The sequence below is a fragment of the Hemiscyllium ocellatum genome, chromosome 37, assembly GCF_020745735.1.
Source record: "Hemiscyllium ocellatum isolate sHemOce1 chromosome 37, sHemOce1.pat.X.cur, whole genome shotgun sequence".
NCBI classification, from domain to species: domain Eukaryota; kingdom Metazoa; phylum Chordata; class Chondrichthyes; order Orectolobiformes; family Hemiscylliidae; genus Hemiscyllium; species Hemiscyllium ocellatum.
Window position 1 is genome coordinate 42,497,976 of NC_083437.1, and position 19,310 is coordinate 42,517,285.

General features: G+C 46.0%; 1 protein-coding gene across 5 annotated transcripts in view; it reads left to right on the forward strand.

Moving 5' to 3' along the window:
* The first annotated feature begins 3,489 nt into the window (after positions 1–3,489).
* mib2 (MIB E3 ubiquitin protein ligase 2) overlaps positions 3,490–19,310 on the forward strand; it is a 225,266-nt gene continuing 209,445 nt past the window's right edge. For 4 of the 5 annotated variants that reach the window (XM_060851842.1, XM_060851841.1, XM_060851845.1 and 1 more), the window contains exon 1: positions 3,490–3,629. The gene's annotated coding sequence lies outside the window, so the exon portion shown is untranslated. Of the gene's footprint in view, positions 3,630–6,045; positions 6,062–19,310 lie in introns of those variants that run through there. The other variant, XM_060851844.1, reaches the window with a different exon arrangement.

Sequence of the window (19,310 nt, forward strand, 5' to 3'; positions counted from 1 at the left end):
GATTAGTTACAGTGTGGAAACAGGCCCTTCGGCCCAACGAGTCCACATCCACCCGCCGAAGCGCAACCCACCCAGACCCATTCTCCCACATTTATCCCTGCACTTAACACTATGGGAAATTTAGCACAGCCAATTCACCTAGCCTGCACATCTTTGGATTGTGGGAGGAAACCAGAGTACCCGGAGGAAACCCACACAAACACAGGGAGAATGTGCAAACTCCACACAGTCAGTCACCTGAGGCGGGAATTGAACCTGGGTCTCTGGCGCTGTGAGGCAGGAGTGCTAAATATAATGTATATCATTTGAGAAATTTTCTTCAATAATCCTAAAATATAGGTAATATGCAGTTTCAAATAACTTCTATTTATCTCAAATAAAAAACAATATAGCTTTCAGTCAAAATTTTGAACTTATAGGACAGAATTTTTACCTGGATTTGATGCTTTAGAATGAGAAACAGAAAAATCAGAATGAGAAAAAGTTGTTCACCTATCCAAACTCTAGCTTGGGTTTCCAAGCATAGTACCTGATTGCACTTCAATGAATCTCAAAATTGTTGCTTCAGTTAGATTAGTGATTCAATTATTCTAAAGATTTATTATGCTTTGAATAGAGATATTTCCTGATTAAATTGCTTTATATTTCATCTGTTTCAATGTATATTCCTGGTCTCACTTTTTTTTATATTTTATGAGTTAGTAATTTGGGTTTGTTTTACTGATATTTATATCATTGAAGGGGTTACTAATCCTTCTACTGTGTCTTTGGGAGTCAGGGACAGGGTCACTCACTGGAATTTAAATGTTTCAATTTCAACAAGTGGTCCTCCCTGTCTCTCAATGAGATCTGCTGAGCCTAAGCACATGGAATAATAATACTTTATCATATTGGAAATGACATTAACACAGATGGTGGTGTGTGTCTATGGCCGTGTCTCAGAAAATGTTCTATTTAGTTGGAACCTAATAAGTTATTTTTTGTAGAATGTGCATTACCCCCACTTAACCATGATAAAGGATATTAATTAACTAGATAAACACAAAAATATTATGAACACATACACTAAATTACATGTTCCACTAAACATTTTTCTTCTGGGTTGTAAAATTTTAGCTTCTCCATCATTTTTCATTGCACATGAATTCACCCTCTAGACTATGTGGGTGGAATGGTGGCCCAGTGGTTAGCACTGCTGTCTTATAGCACCAGGGTCCCAGGTTTGATTTCCAGTCTTGGGTGACTGTCTGTGTGGAGTTTACACATTCTGTGAGTTTCCTCCGGATGCTCTGCTTTTTTTTCCCACAGTCCAAAGATGTGCAGGTCAGATGAACTGGGCATGGTAAATTGCCCAAAGTGTTAGGTGCATTAGTCAGAGGTAAATGGGTCTAGGTATGGACTTGTTGGGCCATAGGGCCTGTTTCTGCACTGTAGGGAATCAAATCTATTCAATGAACTGAGGAAAACTAAGGATTTTCAGTACAAATAACCATAATAATTTGACGCCATCTTGATCTCATAGAAACCTGGGAATCTTGTGGTCAGGATCTCTTAACCTGACTCCTGGAAGTCTAGCCACCATACCCAAGGTATATCAGCAGGATGATGGAATGCTCTCCATGCTTGCGGAGATACGTATTGCTCCAAGAACACTCAAGAAGCCTTCCTGGACAAAGTAACCTGATTGATTGGGATCCCATCAGTCAACTTCACTCCCTTCAATACTGAAATACAGTGGCAGCAGTATGTATCACCAACTCACCAAGACTCCTCAGACAGCACCTTACAACCCATGAGACAAAAGAGCAGAAATTAGGCCATTCAGCCCATTAAGTTTGATCTTAGAGTCGGATAAAAGGCCAGCACAATATCGTGCACCAAAAAGCCTGCACTGTTCTGTGTTCCATATTCTAAGAGCAAATAAATTACAATAAGGTAGACGCAGCCATGAGGATTTATATTTTATTTGTTCAGGATAGTGAGCATCATTACTGTCAAGGCCAGCATATATTATCCATCTCCAATTGCCCATGAATGTGGTGAACTGTCTTTGTGAGCTGCTGCAGTCCATACAATTATGTACAGCACAGTGATGACCCTGTGATGATGAAGGAATGTCAACATAGTTCCAAGTCAAGATGGTGAGTGTTTATGGGCCTAATTCTGTTCCTTTCTTCCTTATTTTTCTTGAATCAGAATTTTTTTACATTTCTCACCATCTTTCCCAACATTTTTTTTCTCTCAGCTCTTTTGCTGAACACTTTGATCTTTGCTATAATACATTTCTCAAGATACTAGTTGCCCTTTAACATCTTAATGAAATAATCATTACAGTGATGTATGTCTGGATATGTTAGTAACTTAGTTGATTGTGGGAGACAATATAGCTGTGCCTGATCCAAGGCTTATCCATTTCCTGTTCTAACGTAAATAACGATTCTGGATCAGTGGCGCTGGAAGAGCACAGCAGTTCAGGCAGCGTCCAACGAGCAGCGAAATCGACTTTTTGGGCAAAAGCCCTTCATCAGGAATAACGAGACAACTAAATAATCAGACTTAGAAACTATAGTTGATGTTTCCCTCCCTTATCCTTGGTGTAGATAAATCGTATTGAACTTCTTTAAAATAGGGAATAGCATTATGGTTTTGAGGGAGTGGATCATATCTGTATTGCTACATGTTTTGAAAATCAGATCATGGTTGTATTAATATTCCAATATTCTGTCCATGGGTATCGCTAATTTGAGCAACATTTGAAAATTCATTACTTCAATTGAAATGTTTTGAGAAAAATAATCACCTTCCCATAGAACTGCATCTTAGGGTGTCTCTACATTTCTTTCAAATGTCTCTACATTTCTCTAAATTCACATCATTTACTCGGTCAGAATTTATTTACCATCCAAATTGGCCTTGAGAAAGTGATGGTGAGCCACTGTCTTGAAGCACTGCAGTCCCTGGGGAACACCCACAATGCTGTTAGGAAGGGAATTCCAAGCTCTTGACCCAGTAAAATTGAAGGAATGGTGATGCAATTCTAAGCCAGGATGCTGCGGGGTTTGGAAAGGAATTTGCAGAAGGTGTGCTCAAAAGCAAATGCTGGTGGTTGTGGAGTGCACCTGATGAAGGAGCGGCGATCCGAAAGCTAGTGCTTCCAATTAAACCTGTTGGACTATAACCTGGTGTTATGTGATTTGTAACTTTGTACACCCCAGTCCAACACCATCTTCTCCAAATCATGTTTACTTTCAATACTGGATGTGACACAGCTTTCAAAATATTTAACGATTGTACAATTTGACTGTGCAAAATAATGTGATTGTGGGAAGACACAAATAAAAACTTGGCTACGTTTTAAATGAGTAAATAGGTTTCAGTTTTATTCAGAAAAATGGAGTAAGGCGGGAAAGAGACAAACGCCAGGCGTCGCACAGGGGTCCTAATGAGCTGTTGGTCGCAGCTGAAACCGCTCTATCTGGAGCCGCGAGGCGCGAGGCGCGAGCGTTGCCGCCGCCGCCGAGCAGCTGTTCCCCGGGGCCGGCTCCTTGGGGCCGAGCAGCTGCACACGGGCCGGGAGCCGGGGGCCGGGGGGAAGGGAACGCGGGAACCGGGAGCCGGCCTGATGGCAGGTCAGTCTCTGAGAGTCGCAGTTAGCGCCGTGCGACATGTTCTTTCTGGTTTGTAAATGGGGGCGGCGGCAGTGAGCGGATACTCGCGGAAGGGAGGGACAGGCCCCCACCCCCGCACCCCCCACCCCCACAATCCGCACCCCCCACCCCCACACTCCACGCACCCCCCACCCCCACACTACACGCACACCCCCACCCCCGCACCCCACCCCCACCCCCGCACCCCACCCCCACCCCCACAATCCGCACCCCCCACCCCCACACTCCACGCACCCCCCACCCCCACACTCCACGCACCCCCCACCCCCCACACACCCCCCACCCCCACACTCCACCCCCACCCCCCACCCCCACACTCCACCCCCCCCCCCCCCCCCCACCCCCCCCCCACACCCCCCCCCCCCCCCCCCCCGCCCCCCCCCCCCCCCCCCCACCCACCCCCCCCCCCCCCCCCCCCCCGCCCCCCCCCCCCCCCCCCCCCCCCCCCCCCCCCCCCCCCCCCCCCCCCCCCCCCCCCCCCCCCCCCCCCCCCCCCCCCCCCCCCCCCCCCCCCCCCCCCCCCGCCCCCCCCCCCCCCCCCCCCCCCCCGCCCCCCCCCCCCCCCCCCCCCCCCGCCCCCCCCCCCCCCCCCCCCCCCCCCCCCCCGCCCCCCCCCCCCCCCCCCCCCCGCCCCCCCCCCCCCCCCCGCCCCCCCCCCCCCCCCCCCCCCCCCCCCCCCCCCCCCCCCCCCCCCCCGCCCCCCCCCCCCCCCCCCCCCCCCGCCCCCCCCCCCCCCCCCCCCCCCCCCCCCCCCCCCCCCCCCCCCCCCCCCCCCCCCCCCCCCCCCCCCCACCCCCCCCCCCCCCCCCCCCCCCCCCGCCCCCCCCCCCCCCCCCCCCCCCCCCCCCCCCCCCCCCCCCCCCCCCCCCCCGCCCCCCCCCCCCCCCCCCCCCCCGCCCCCCCCCCCCCCCCCCCCCCCGCCCCCCCCCCCCCCCCCCCCCCCCCCCCCCCCCCCCCCCCGCCCCCCCCCCCCCCCCCCCCCCCCCCCCCCCCCCCCCCCCCCCCCCCCCCCCCCCCCCCCCCCCCGCCCCCCCCCCCCCCCCCCCCCCCCGCCCCCCCCCCCCCCCCCCCCCCCGCCCCCCCCCCCCCCCCCCCCCCCCCCCCCCCCCCCCCCCCCCCCCCCCCCCCCGCCCCCCCCCCCCCCCCCCCCCCCCCCCCCCCCCCCCCCCCCCCCCCCCCCCCCCCCCCCCCCCCCCCCCCCCCCCCCCCCCCCCCCCCCCCCCCCCCCCCCCCCCCCCCCCCCCCCCCCCCCCCCCCCCCCCCCCGCCCCCCCCCCCCCCCCCCCCCCCGCCCCCCCCCCCCCCCCCCCCCCCGCCCCCCCCCCCCCCCCCCCCCCCGCCCCCCCCCCCCCCACACTCCACGCACCCCCCACCCCCACACTCCACGCACCCCCCCACCCCCACACTCCACGCACCCCCCACCCCCACACTCCACGCACCCCCCCACTTCCCCACCCCCCCCACGCACCCCCCACCCTCCCACACACGCACCCCCCACCCTCCACGCACCCCCCTCCCCCACCCTCCACACCCCCCCCCACTCCCCCACCCCCCCCCACTCCCCCACCCCCCCCCACACACCCCCCCACCCTCCACACTCCACTGCCCCCCACTCCCCCACACTCCACTGCCCCCCACTCCTCTTCCCCCCCCCCCCCCACCAATCACCTCCTCTGCCCCCCAACCTCCTCCTTCCTTCCCCCCCCCCCCCCGCAACCCCCAAGCACTCAACTCCCACATGCTTCTGGTCACTTGATTCATTTCATATGCTACAGTTGTCCCTTTTATTCCGAGTTATAACTTTACTTCCAGGTATGTTGTATGGCATATTATCAACTGCTTGCTAGAAATTTGTGTATACCGCATCAATACTACCCTCATTAACTCTGTAAGCCCATCAAAATCTCCAGTAAGTTAGTTAAACTCAGTTTGTCCATAATAAATTGGTGCTGACTTCTGTAAATGCTTCTAAATGTTGACTTGTGTTACAGTAGTTACTTGATTAGTTTTATCATAATTCATTTTTCAATTGATGCTTTAATTAGATTAGACATTTTTTGTCTCATTGGTATATGTGTTGTAATGTGTGCTTGAAAAATTGGTGTACAGTGTGTTGTGCTTACTGGGCTGTCTGTCTTCTCATCCAAGTTGGTGATAAATTGGATTGTATATTGATGAATTTGGTGTCTAAAAGCAACATGTTCAGTCATGACTTTGCAGAGTTCAGACGCCCGGCCTTGAAAGCAGCGTGGTATTACGTCGTCCTGCCAGTGATAGCAATGTAGTGACTGTTTCCTTTTTTCAAATTTTGAGGCATGTACTGCAAAGAAAGTACTGTTCTGGACCAGACTCTCCACAACACTGTTCATTTTGAATATCTTATTAGACCAAGACGTATGTATGTTAGCGAGCTAAAGAAAGATTCAGCCAATGATTTTTTTTTAAATGTAGTTTTGCTTTTCTGGTAACATCTATGTTTTATAAGTTTCTTTTAATCTCCAACTTTCACTTTGTTTGTCTGATCACAGAGCAACAAACTCCACATTTGATGTTTAAAAATTATTAGCTTTCCTTTATTTAGCAATTCTGGCGTTTTTGAATGATGATTTTGAATATAACTGGTCTGTTCCATTTTTTAAAAAGTGTGATTAGATAAGGGACAATATCTAAAGTTAAATTTTGCTACATATGCAATTTTTTAGAAGTTTGAAAAGTTTCTATAAATATGCTGTTTCAGAAGGTCTCTAACCCTATAAGGAGATTATGTTCCTTCAGAAACAAACTAGCCGGTTTCATCTCTGCACAGCTTGTGGAAAAGAGAAACATTTCAGGGATTTGTTTTGTGTTGGAATGGAAATAAATTAGAAAATAATGAGAAAGGTCGGTGAACAGTTAGAAAAGTGAAAATGAGACCCATGTTTTGACCTGTATTTTACTTTAATATTAGTACAATTAACAGCTTTGAATTAATGAACAATTTTAATTAAGCAATGGAAGTAACAGCCAAGAGAATTTGGTACTAAAAATAAATTCTCACTTAACTTAAATGAAGTAACTGAGGAGAATACTAATCAGAATGTTGCAGATTCTCACTTGTGTTTGTCACCAGCATTTTTGTTACGTCACATTTCCAGTCACCTTCCCAAAAGTTAGAATCTTAGGAAATGTTACCACTAGCATGCCTCACGTCATCATCAGTGATTCAGCATTGTGAATAGAATATCCACTCTCTTGGCAGAAGTGAAACAATTTTATGATCAGCTCATTTGTTGGTTTCCTGTTGCCCGGCTACACTCAGAATAGCAAATCTATATTTTGCTATGAGGAAAACACAAAATACTGGAAATGTAAGTTGTGGCAACGTTTGTGGAAAGAGAAGCTGAGTTTCATATTTCAGGTCTGAGAACTTTTCTCAAAACTGGGAAATGACAGTGTAATAGGTTTTTGAGTAAAAGGTGCTTGGGAAAAGAACAAAAGGAAGATCTGTGACAGGATGAAAGGCAGGACAGATTGTGAGAAGAACTAACCCTCCAGAGCCAGAGGAAGTAATGATACAGAAATAAACAAAAGATGTGCCAAACTCGGCTTTTCCCATGTAGGTCATTTTGTTTTATTTTTAGTACAAACCCATCCTCAGTGCTTGGGAGCCTCCTGTGAAGCGCTTCTGTGATCTTTCCTCTGTCATTTGTAGTGGTTTGAATCTGCCGCTTCCAGTTGTCAGTTCCAGCTGTCTGCTGCAGTGGCCGGTATATTGGGTCCAGGTCGATGTGCTTATTGATTGAGATTCGATCAACAAGCACATCGACCTGGACCCAATATACCGGCCACTGCAGCAGACAGCTGGAACTGACAACCGGAAGCGGCAGATTCAAACCACTACAAATGGCGGAGGAATGATCACAGAAGCGCTTCACAGGAGGCTCCCAAGCACTGAGGATGTCACCTAGACAGGGGACGAAATGTCTGCAACACAAATTCCCAGCTCAGCGAACAGAATCACAACAACGAGCACCCGAACTACAAATCTTCTTACAAACTTAGTACAAACCCATTTGAACTCCATATCTGACATGGTTAAGTGTGGGATATGGAGGACTGTTTGGATAAGTAATGGTTTTTAAATATTGCATGTACTCCAGGCAAAATAATTTTGTAAATTATTTAGGCCAGTTCTGTTTTGCATGCAGTTTGCTAAAATGAGATCTCTCTGCTTTAACATAATCTTAAAATAAAAATAATACTTGGCAATTGGCTGGTCCTCTCTTTTATATACAACAGACATTGAATAGAATTGCTAATCAGTCTGGCTCCATCTCACTGACTGTTGTGACAAAACTAGTTCTGTTGCTTGTAATGAACATCATTCCTGAGTGTCAAATGCCACAGGCATCTTTCACAAACGCTGACTAGAATGATAGATTTTATTTTCTATTTGCGTGGCCTTCATTAAACATTATAGGGTGAATGGGTTTTATGTGTTAAATGTTGATATGTTTATGTTGACCAGTTGATCAATCCAATCGTTGCAATTATCCTGATGAGAAGACATCAGACAGAGCATCAATAGCTTTATAAAACCAAATTCCTTTGGGTCTGGGAATTGTGACTTTATGCTGCAAATGAAAAATGACATGTCTGTTTGATTGAAACTTGCTATCTGTCATTGAGATAGTAGAAATGTGGGACATGACAGATTGTAATGGTGCACGTTTTTAATTTACTGGCCTGAATCTTTCATTGGAACAATATTATAAAATTATAGAATGATACACTGCAGAAGGAGGCAGTTTGAATATTTGTGCTAGTGCCAATCACTTTGCCTCGTAATTTAATCTGTATGTGTCATACAACTCTTAAAATAATTCTGAATTCCTAGATTGGAATCAGTATGCTTGTACAGCATAACCTGTTAGAAGTCATTGTTAAAATCAAGTTTGGCAAAGTTGGGACAGTTTCCTTCATGTTCGACTTTACAAATTGGACAGGGACATTGATACTTAGAATTTCATCGCCAGCCCATTCAACACGAGATATGGTTTCCTTGCATTTTTATAACTGTCAATTAAACAGAACATTCTAAGTAGTTATATATATTTACGGTTATAGATGTTGAAAGGATGTTCCCCCTTGGAAGGATGAGAACAAAAGACAATTTATAAAGAGGTCTTCTGGCATTTTCCCCCTCAGACTTTTTGAAACACACTTCCTCAGGAACTGGTAGAGACTGGGTCATTAAGTCAATACTTTTTAAAATACCAGGAGATTTTTGATTCATAAAATTCTGTCATGATTGGGATAGGTGGGAATCTGAAATTGTCTCCAGAATCAGATCAGCATGATCTTCTTTAATGGCGGAAATGGTTCATAGGGGTAAGTGGCTTTCTGCTGCCACTAATTTGTAAGTTTGTGAGATTTTCACTCTGGTGTTCAATTTTGGGTGTATTTGCTCATAAGTTATTGGTCAATGTGGTCAGAGTTGACAATTTGGCACTACAACTGCAAATGTGTTGCTGGTCAAAGCACAGCAGGCCAGGCAGCATCTCAGGAATAGAGAATTCGACGTTTCGAGCATAAGCCCTTCAGCTCGAAACGTCGAATTCTCTATTCCTGAGATGCTGCCTGGCCTGCTGTGCTTTGACCAGCAACACATTTGCAGCTGTGATCTCCAGCATCTGCAGACCTCATTTTTTACTCAATTTGGCACTACAAGTTTGCTTATTTTTGTGTTGGGAATTCTGATGTGTTCAATGACATAAGTTTTCCCTCAGGAGGCCTTGTGATGCATTGGGTAAGTGCCTCTGATCCAGAAGCTCTGGGATCAAGTTCCACTTCAGGATTTGACGGCCAAGGAAAGCATAGTTATAACAGGGCCAATAAGTTGTGCATCAACTTTTAAATACTTCCAGCATATACCAATAGCAGCCAGCAAAAGCCATCGAGATTCTTGGTCAATCATGTGATAAAAAGAAAATTGAACCCTCTGCCATTACTAGACCCAGCTCCGGGCAGCAGCTTGCATATAAAAGTACAAGTTACCATAGCAACTTGGACACTTTGAGATGGGGGCGACTAACTGGTTGACTTAGGTGGCTGTTTTGGATCAGATTGGGATCAATAACACTATTTGATTCCTGCTGTGGTTGGAATATGATTTGGAACTGTGTTGTGAGAGTTGGAGCTTATTGTGGGCAGAGAACTGAAGAAATGTAAAATTAATATCTTATCAGTTGGGTGATTTGAACCATTTCAAAGTCTTTATTTTACTCATCCATAAATCACTTCAACGTTTAATAGCCGGTTTTTCTTTGGCATTACTGGTGGTAAGTACCAGAATAAACACTTCTGTACAGCTGAAAAAAGGCAGATTTTGTTAAACTTTTTGTCTTGCACTTCCCAGAGCAATTTGCAGGGAATACCAATATAAGGGAAGAAACACATTTGTGCTGTATAGGAGGAGAGTTCAATTTGTTTGGCAAAGGTTTCTGATTGATAGATGTGTGACTGTGGAGACTGAATCAGTTCGATGATTGACAATTAACTGGCCAACTTTGCAGTTTAATTTTACACTGCAATTCTTTGAGCATTTTCTTGACTACTGTAAGGAGAAAAGCTTTGACAAATCTTTTAATTTTTTTGCAGCAGTGCATAACCTCTGTTCTACCAAATGGCTATTAGTAAGCACTTAGACATTCACAGGACATTATTCCTTGTACCACAGTGTACTGTACATCTGCAATGATGCAGGGAAGCTTAATCAGGTTTGTCCTCCTACAATCATAAAGTCCGGTTGCAGTACTTAGGAGGTTCTGAGATGAATAAGAGTGCATTTATGGAAAAGTCTGGGTGATTATGGAATTCTGTTTTCTGAAAATGAAAACTGTTCATAATAAACAAAAGCAGAGGATGGATAATCACTCCTTTTGTCTATCTGTATGTTCAAAGTTTGTGAGAAGGTTTGTAGCTCGGGTGCTCGTTGTTGTGGTTCTGTTCGCCGAGCTGGGAGTTTTTGTTGCAAACATTTCGTCCCCTTTCTAGGTGACATTCTCAGTGCTTGGGAGCCTCCTGTGAAGCGCTTCTGTGCTGATTCCTCCGGGATATCTGTATGTTCGTGTCAGACGTTGAGGTGGAAATTAAGAAATTGAAACTTTTTGTTTTGAAAAATACAGGGAATCAATTTTAAATGGCAATGAATATTATTATATGAGGTAGTTATATCACTAAAAATCAGATTAATTATTATACATTTATATCAAATATTTTATGTTTAAAAGTATCCAAATATTTATAGATCATAGATATTGTTCTGTAATCCTTCACATTTTGTGCTTACACTTGGATCCTACTTCACAATCCCACGGTTAACATTTTATGGTTTGGAAGAGCTGCAACCCACTCTGAGGTTTCTGCACAAGCCTGGCATTGATTGTGCTTGGAGGACCCATGTTAGCTTGTCCCCCTATTTTAATCGCCTGCTTTCTTTTGAAGGAATCCCGTCTCCGTTTTTGTTATGAAATCCCTTCCTTCAACAGAGATTTCAATCTTGTTGCATGGCATAAATCAACATCATGCCTCTCCTCTGTAATAATTTCTTCCAGATATTAAGTAAGATCACTGTGCTGTGGATTCAACCCAACTTTCTTTGTATTCCAAGAAAAAGTCCTGCAATGGTTCCAACTGACCCCTCCCTCCAAAGATAATTTAGTGAAATTTAAGAATATTTCCTATGCATCAAATCTGCATTACTTAACACAGGCTATTTACATTTCAAATCCCAGAAACCATTGGAGTTAAAATTCCTTTTAAGCTCAATTTAAAAACAAGCATTAACAATGGAAAAGATGAATACTCTCTCTCAGAAAGCTAGAAAGCACATTTCAATATCTCTGGAGCATTTTTTAAAAAATCTGTATGAGATGGTAATTGCATTTTACCTGGTCACCAGTGGATCAATTTATATTGTAAAACTGAAGCCAACATGCTAATGCTTAATTGACATTATTAAGTGTCCTCACCTGCCCAGGTAATGCAGTAGTAGTGCATTCATTTAGTGTCAACCTTTCCGCTGAATTCAAATGGTGGAGATCCTGTAAATTATAATGGGAAAGAAGAGGTGAGGAATGAGAAGAGGAACAGATGGAAACTGTAGGTTGGAAGATTTTAATGAGAAAGGAAATGGGTGATGTATGTGTGGTGAAATGCACATGCTGGGTTTTCAGCTTTGGTAGTGGGTGTCAAATGGTTGATCCCAAATCAGTTACTTGTAAGATATGATCTTTTAGGAGAAAGTGAGGACTGGAGATCAGAGCTTAAAAATGTGTTGCTGGAAAAGCGCAGCAAGTCAGGTAGCATCCAAGGAACAGGAGAATTGACGTTTCAGGCATAAGCCCTTCTTCAGGAATGAGGAGGGTGTGCCAAGCAGGCTAAGATAAAAGGTAGGGGAGGATGGACTTGGGGGAAGGGCGTTGGGAATGCGATAGGTGGAAGGAGGTTAAGGTGAGGGTGATAGGCTGGGGAGGGGTGGGGTTGGAGAGGTCGGGAAGAAGATTGCAGGTCAAGAAGGCGGTGCTGAGTCTGAGGGTTGGGACTGAGAATAGGTGGGGGATGGGGAAATGAGAAAGCTGGAGAAATCTGCATTCATCCCTTGTGGTTGGAGGGTTCCTAGGCGGAAGGTGAGGCGCTCTTCCTCCAGGTATTGTGTTGCCATGGTCTGGCGATGGAGGAGGCCACATCAGGTGCAGTGGATGCAGTAGTAATGTGTGTGAATTTCAGGTGCAGGTGAATTTCTGACGGATATGGAAGGATCCCTTGGGGCCTTGGAGGGAAGTGAAGGGGAGGTGTGGGTGCAAGTTTTGCATTTCTTGCGGTTGCAGGGGAAGGTGCCGGGAGTGGAGGTTGGGTTGGTGGTGGGTGTGGATCTGACGAGGGAGACGTGGAGAGAGTGGCCTTTCTGGAACGCTGATAGGGATGGGGAGGGAAATATATACTTGGTGGGGTCTGTTTGGAGGTGATGGAAATGACGAAGGATGATCCGATGTATCTGGAGGTTGGTGGGGTGGTAGGTGAGGACCAGTGGGATTCTATCCTGTGGCGATTGGAGGGGCGGGGTTCAAGGATGGAGGAGCGGGAAGTGGAGGAGATGCGGTGGAGAGCATCGTCAATCACGTCTGAGGGGAAATTGTGGTCTTTGAAGAAGGAAGCCATCTGGGTTATTAGGTATTGGAATTGGTCCTCCTGGGAGCAGATGCGGCAAAGGCAAGGAATTGGGATTATGGGATGGCGTTTTTACAGGGGGCAGGGTGGGAAGAGGTGTAATCTAGGTAGCTGTGGGAGTCAGTGGGTTTATAGTATACGTCCGTGTTGATTAGGTCGTCCGAGATAGAAACGGAGAGGTCTAGGAAGGGGGAGGGAGGAGTCTGAGACGGTCCGGGTAAATTTGAGGTCGGGGTGGAAGATGTTAAAGTGGATGAACTGTTCAACCTCCTCGTGGGAACACGAGGCAGCGCCGACACAGTCATGGATGTAGTGGAGGAAAAGGTGGAGGGTGGTGCCAGTGTAGCTGTGGAAGATGGACTGTTCCACATATCCGACGAAGAGGCAGGCATAGCTGGGGCCCATGCGGGTGCCCATGGCTACTCCTTTGGTTTGGAGGAAGTGGGAGGATTGGAACGAGAAGTTGTTCAGAGTTAGGACCAGTTCAGTCAGTCGAAGGAGGGTGTCAGTGGAAGGATACAGGTTGGTTCGGCGGGAAAGGAAGAAGCGGAGGGCTTTGAGGCCTTCGTGATGGGGGATGGAGGTGTATAGGGACTGGATGTCCATGGTGAAGATAAGGCGTTGGGGGCCAGGGAAGTGAAATTCATGGAGGAGTTGGAGGGCATGGGTGGTGTCCCAAACGTAGGTGGGGACAGGACCGTGTCAAGGTATGCAGAAACGAGTTCGGTGGGACAGGAGCAGGCTGAGACAATGGGTCGGCCGGGGCAGTCAGGTTTGTGGATTTTGGGCAGGAGGTAGAAACGGACAGTGTGGGGTTGTGGGACTATGAGGTTGGTGGTGGTGGATGGGAGATCCCCTGAGGTGATGAGGTTATGGATGGTCTGGGAGATGATGATTTGATGGTTGGAGGTGGGGTCATGGTCAAGGGGGCAGAAGGAGGTGGTGTCCGCGAGCTGGCATTTAGCCTCAACAATATAAAGATCAGTGTGCCAAACTACTACCATGCCTCCCTTGTCTGCCAGTTTGATGGTGAGGTTGGGGTTGGAGTGGAGGGAATGGAGGGCTACACGTTGCAAGGGTGAGAGAGGTGGACAGGTGGAGGCGGTCAATGTCGCGGTGGCAGTTGGCTATGAAGAGATCGAGGGCGGGTAAGAGGCCAGCACGGAGTGTCCAGGTGGATGGGGGTGTGTTGGAGGCGGGAGAAGGGTCGTCAGAGGGTGGGCGGGAGTCCTGGTTGAAGTAGGCGCGGAGGCGAAGGTGGCGGAAGAAATGCTCGATGTCTCGCCGTGTGTTGAATTTGTTAATCCGGGAGCGTAGGGGATGAAGGTGAGGCTTCTGCTAGGGACTGATCTTTCATCCTCAGAAAGGGGGAGGTCTGAAAGGATGGTGAAAATACGGCCGGTCTGGGAGCTAGGACCTGGTGTGGGACTGGAGCTCGGTGTGGGGGCAGAGACGCATGCGGCGTGGTCGTTGTGCAGGCGAGTGACGTCACTGGGGGTGGAAGTAGATGCGGTGATGGCAACTTCGAGGGTGGAAGTGGCTGCGGCGAATGCAGAAATGGTGTTGTTCCTGGTGGTTGTGGACCCCACAGAGGCCGCAAATCTTCCTGGCGATCATGGAGGCAGTTGTCTAGGCAGCGATCACGGAGGCTGCATGGTTGGTGGGGGTGGAAGTGACGTCATGGTTCACGGCGATGGTTGCTGCAGTGGCCGCGTGGTTAATGGCGCCCGAGTGCTTCCGGAGGCCAGTGGAAGATTCTGGAGCGGTTGAGGAATCTGGAATGTGGGGGTAAGTGCATGAAAGTTTTTGGTACTTACTGTCTTTAATGGAGAGGTCTAGGAAGGGGAGGGAGAAGATATGATCTTTTTTCAGTTTTGTGTCCATGGCAAGGGAGACAATGCTGTCTGTTTGGACAAACCATTACAAAGAGATTGTTGTTTGTGATTTTACAAATGAATTTAATCTGTTCAAAATCACATAATAATTCTCTTCCTTTCTTTTGAAGAATGATTTTTTTAAAAAACTGCTAAACATTGAGTAATGAGTATCCGCACACATCTCTGACAGTTATTAAACTGCAAAGGAACATAATGCACTTATCAACAGCAGGTTAACTCTGCAAAATTATTTCTCACTTATTGTGTAGCAGATATTAATGTACAGTCATTTATAATTTGGATGCTTCAAATGTGAAATGCACTTTAAGTAGTATGTATTTGTTTATACTTGTTAATTAGATAAGGGCATTATTGGCTCAACCAGCACTTGGGGATGAGCAACAGTAGTCCTTGAGAAGGTGATAATGAACTACCATCTTGAACTATTGTAATCCGTGTAGGGTAGGTACACTCAAAGCGCTGTTGGGAAAGGAGCTCAGAGATTTTGACCTGGCTCGAGTGAAGGAACAATGATATAGTTCCAAGATGGTACGTTATTCAATTAATACATATTGTATTTAGAATACTACAATTCAAGGTTTGTGCGAAGATTTGTAGCTCGGGTGCACATTGTTGTGGTTCTGTTCGCCGAGCTGGAAGTTTTTGTTGCAAACGTTTCGTCCCCTGGCTAGGAGACATCATCAGTGCTCTGGAGCCTCCTGCGAAGCGCTTCTTTGATGTTTCTTCCGGTATTTATAGTGGTCTGTCCTTGCCGCTTCCGGGTGTCAGTTTCAGCTGTCCGCTGTAGTGGTTGGTATATTGGGTCCAGGTCGATGTGTTTGTTGATGGAGTTTGTGGATGAATGCCATGCCTGATGATGTCTCCTAGCCAGGGGACGAAACGTTTGCAACAAAAACTTCCAGCTCGGCGAACAGAACCACAACAGAATACTACAATGTCAGTGTTTTGAGGAACAATTGAGTCAATGATAGCAGTTATAAAGCTGCATCAGAGATCAAAAGTTAAATAAATCCGAAAGGAAGATGCAAATCCATTTGTTTGCTCAGTGTTCTAAAATGGTTAAAAATCTAATGTAACATTCATGACCTCAATGCATAAGGTTTGCTTTTTTTTTTAGACAAACATTCGTTGTTCTAACTATCAACTAACTGATAAAGAATATGGGCAGGAATGTTCAGATGGCAGAGCTTTCTAAGAAACAGCACCTAAGTGATCGATAGGATCTGATTTGGGAAAAGGACGACTCCCACCCCTCGGACCTACCCAACAGAATTGCAGGCAGGGTGCAGATGTGGGAGGGCAATGGGAAGGTCACCTTGGGGAATTTTAACCTGCCTGTCTGTGGTGCTGTAAGATTCTGCTCTTGTTTCTGTTGCCGTTTTTGTTAATTTGTAACTTAGCTCTAAGAAGCTAAAGTACATTTGCATCATGTTTTATGTTGATAGTTGTGTTCATAATTATTTGGTAGAAGAAAGTCTAATAGAGTCACAAGTTAATTGAGATTTTCAAAATATCTTACAATTAGAACATAGAACATTACAGCGCAGTACAGGCCCTTCGGCCCACGATGTTGTGCTGCCCTGTGAAATCAATCTGCAGCCCATCTAACCTACACTATTCCATTCTTGCTCATGTGCCTAGCCAATGACCATTTAAACATCCGTAAAGTTGGCAAGTCTACTACTGTTGCAGGCAATGCGTTCCACATCCCTACTATTCTCAGAGTAAAGAAACTACCTCTGACATCTGTCCTTTATTGATCACCCCTCAACTTGGAGCTATGTCCTCTCATGCTATCCATCAGCTTTTATAAGAGATTTTTGAGTAGGTTATGGACATCATTAGAATTCCATAAATGTCCTGGGATTTGCTTCCAACAGTTCATAACCTGGTGTGTGTTTGGGTCATTTTGAATGTCAATTGTAATGATCAGAATTTAACAGTAAGCTTAATTATTAAAGTAATGAATACTTTCTATTACTCCATTACTCTATTAATAATTGAATAAATTAAGATGGATTCCAATATCATAATTAAAACCATGTGTTCAAGAGCAAACTTTATTTTGCAGAGTTTACTAGTTGATTTTCCACAGTGTTTTTGTCTCAGCACTTTGGGATGTAGATTGCAATTAATATGTTTCGAATGGTCTCTTTCTGTGTGGTAATCATTCTATTTTATAATGGAAGATGTGGTCAGATTCTCCCAGTGGTGAAGATGTCCAAGTTGATAAGTTGTGAGGTGTCTAAGTTATGAGGATTGTTCGAACCTAGTTAAAGGAAATTAATTTAGAGTAGGTGCTGCTGGTAAACCCTTCCATTCTACTTGCATTGATTGGCTGCATTGTCAACGGACGAGAAACTAATCAGACCTGGTAGTTTTATCCCCTTTAACCTTTGCTACTGTATAGGTTGTTCTGCTATCATAAAACAGTTGTGTTCCTGTGCATCCTCGTGTTATAGAAGACCACGCTATGGAAAATCACATTGTAGAAGATTGCTGTAGAACATTGCTATACCCGTTCAGTAGAAAGTTTGCATTATCCAAATAATGTCCATAGTTCGTCAATCACGTTATAGCCAATTCACGTGAACGAAACGCGTGTTATAGCACAATGACCTGGAGATATTTTGAAACAACCTGGAGCTGGTAGATCTTGCACCCAAGCCTTCAGGACTAGATGTGGTGACACTACCACTGTGCTTCGTTTGACTCTTAGATGAGGAAAGCGGGAACGTTGCATGCAACCTTTATCGTATTGCCAAAGAAATGGAAGATTGAATTAGGCTGGATAGGTCTTACTTGGCCATCATTGATGAATGGCCTCCTCCTGAGCCATAAATCTACTTTGCTCATGATCTATATCTTTGCTAAAAATACAGTTTTTGTTTCAGGAAGTGAAGCTGTTTTCTGAGTCATCCTGAGAGTGGCACCAGGCCTTTATGTTAGTAGGCGTGGAGGGAAGTGAAATCTTCACACAGCTTGAGCGGGAACACTGAAAGGTGAATGAGAAAGGGGAGGTGGTGTAGGGTGATTGATTTGCTTGGTTTGGCAGCACTGGGGAAGGAGGTTGCAGAATTTGAAGGAATGAGAATGGAATGTTTATTTGTACCCCTGGGTACTTGTGATGTTGAAGGAAAGAGCCTGTTTCATTTTGGTTGGGGCAGAAGCCAATTGAGTTGATGGGATTTTCTAATATTGGTCTATAGGGCTCAATAATATTTGTGGATAATATTTTGTTTTCCTTTCCTCTTAAATTGATTTGTCTGATTAAAATTTGTCAAAAATCAGGACATTCAAGCAGAAAACTATCTAAATTAGTTTGAATTGAAAATTGTTTTTCAGTGTTTTATTTATCGATGGGGATGCCTGTGTACACTTTTTCTCTCACTTTTGGCACTGCCCATTGCCTTTAACTAAACTTTGTCATAGTTTTAATGGGCTTGTATGGCACTGGTAAAGGCTATTAAGTCCATTGTATCTATGCTGACTTTATACAAGAGAAACTCAGCCAGTTTGACTACCCCCCCCCCCCCATCTCTTTTTCTCAGCTTTTTGATTCATTTTCTTTTCATTTAATTATTGTGTTCTTCTGAAAGCTATGCTTGAATTTTCCTGTAACGTGCTCTCGGGCAGTGTATTCCTGATTTTGATAATTTGTTGAGGGGAAACAAAAAGCAAGGTATTGGCACGGATGAAGGATTGGCTGAATGGTAGAGAGTGGGGATAATGAGATCTTTTTCAGATGGCAGCGGATGACTAGTGGAATTCTGCAGGGATTTGTGTTGGGACCGCAAGTATTCTCATTATACGTTAATGATCTGAATGAAGGAACTGAACACTTTTTGTTGCTAAGCTTGCAGTTGCCACAAAGGTAGGTGGAGGGCCAGGTAATGTTGAGGAAGCAGGGAGGCTGCAGAAGGACTTGAACAGACTATGGGAATTGGCAAAGAAGTGGTAGATGGAACACCATGTGGAGAGTGTGAGGTTATGCACTTTGATAGTCTACAATTCTATTCTTTCTATTTTCTAAACGGAGAAAGGCTTCAAAATCTGAAACACACAGGGTTTGGGAATTCTACTTCAGGACTGTCTTACGGTTCATTTATTAGTTAGGAAGGCAAATGCAACGTTAGCATTAATTTCAAGAGGGCTAGAATACAAAAGTAGAGATGAACTGCTGAGGCTGTATAAATCTCTGGTCAGACTGCATCTGCAATGTTGTGAGCAGTTTTGGGCCCTGTATCTTAAGGAGCATGCACTGGTCTTAGAGAGTGTCCAAAGGAGGTTTACAATGATCCTGGAAATGAAGGGCTTGACATGTGAGGAGCGGTTGAGGATTCTGAATTTGTACTCTATGGATACAGAAGAATGAAAGGGGAGATCTGGTTGAAACTTAAAGAATATTGAGAGGTTGGATAGAGGGGACATGGCAAAGATATTTCTATTAGTAGGAGAGACTAGCACCTGAGGGCACAACCTCAGAGTGAAGGTGTCGTCCCATTCTCCCCCGCCCCCCTCAGTCAAAGCAAAAC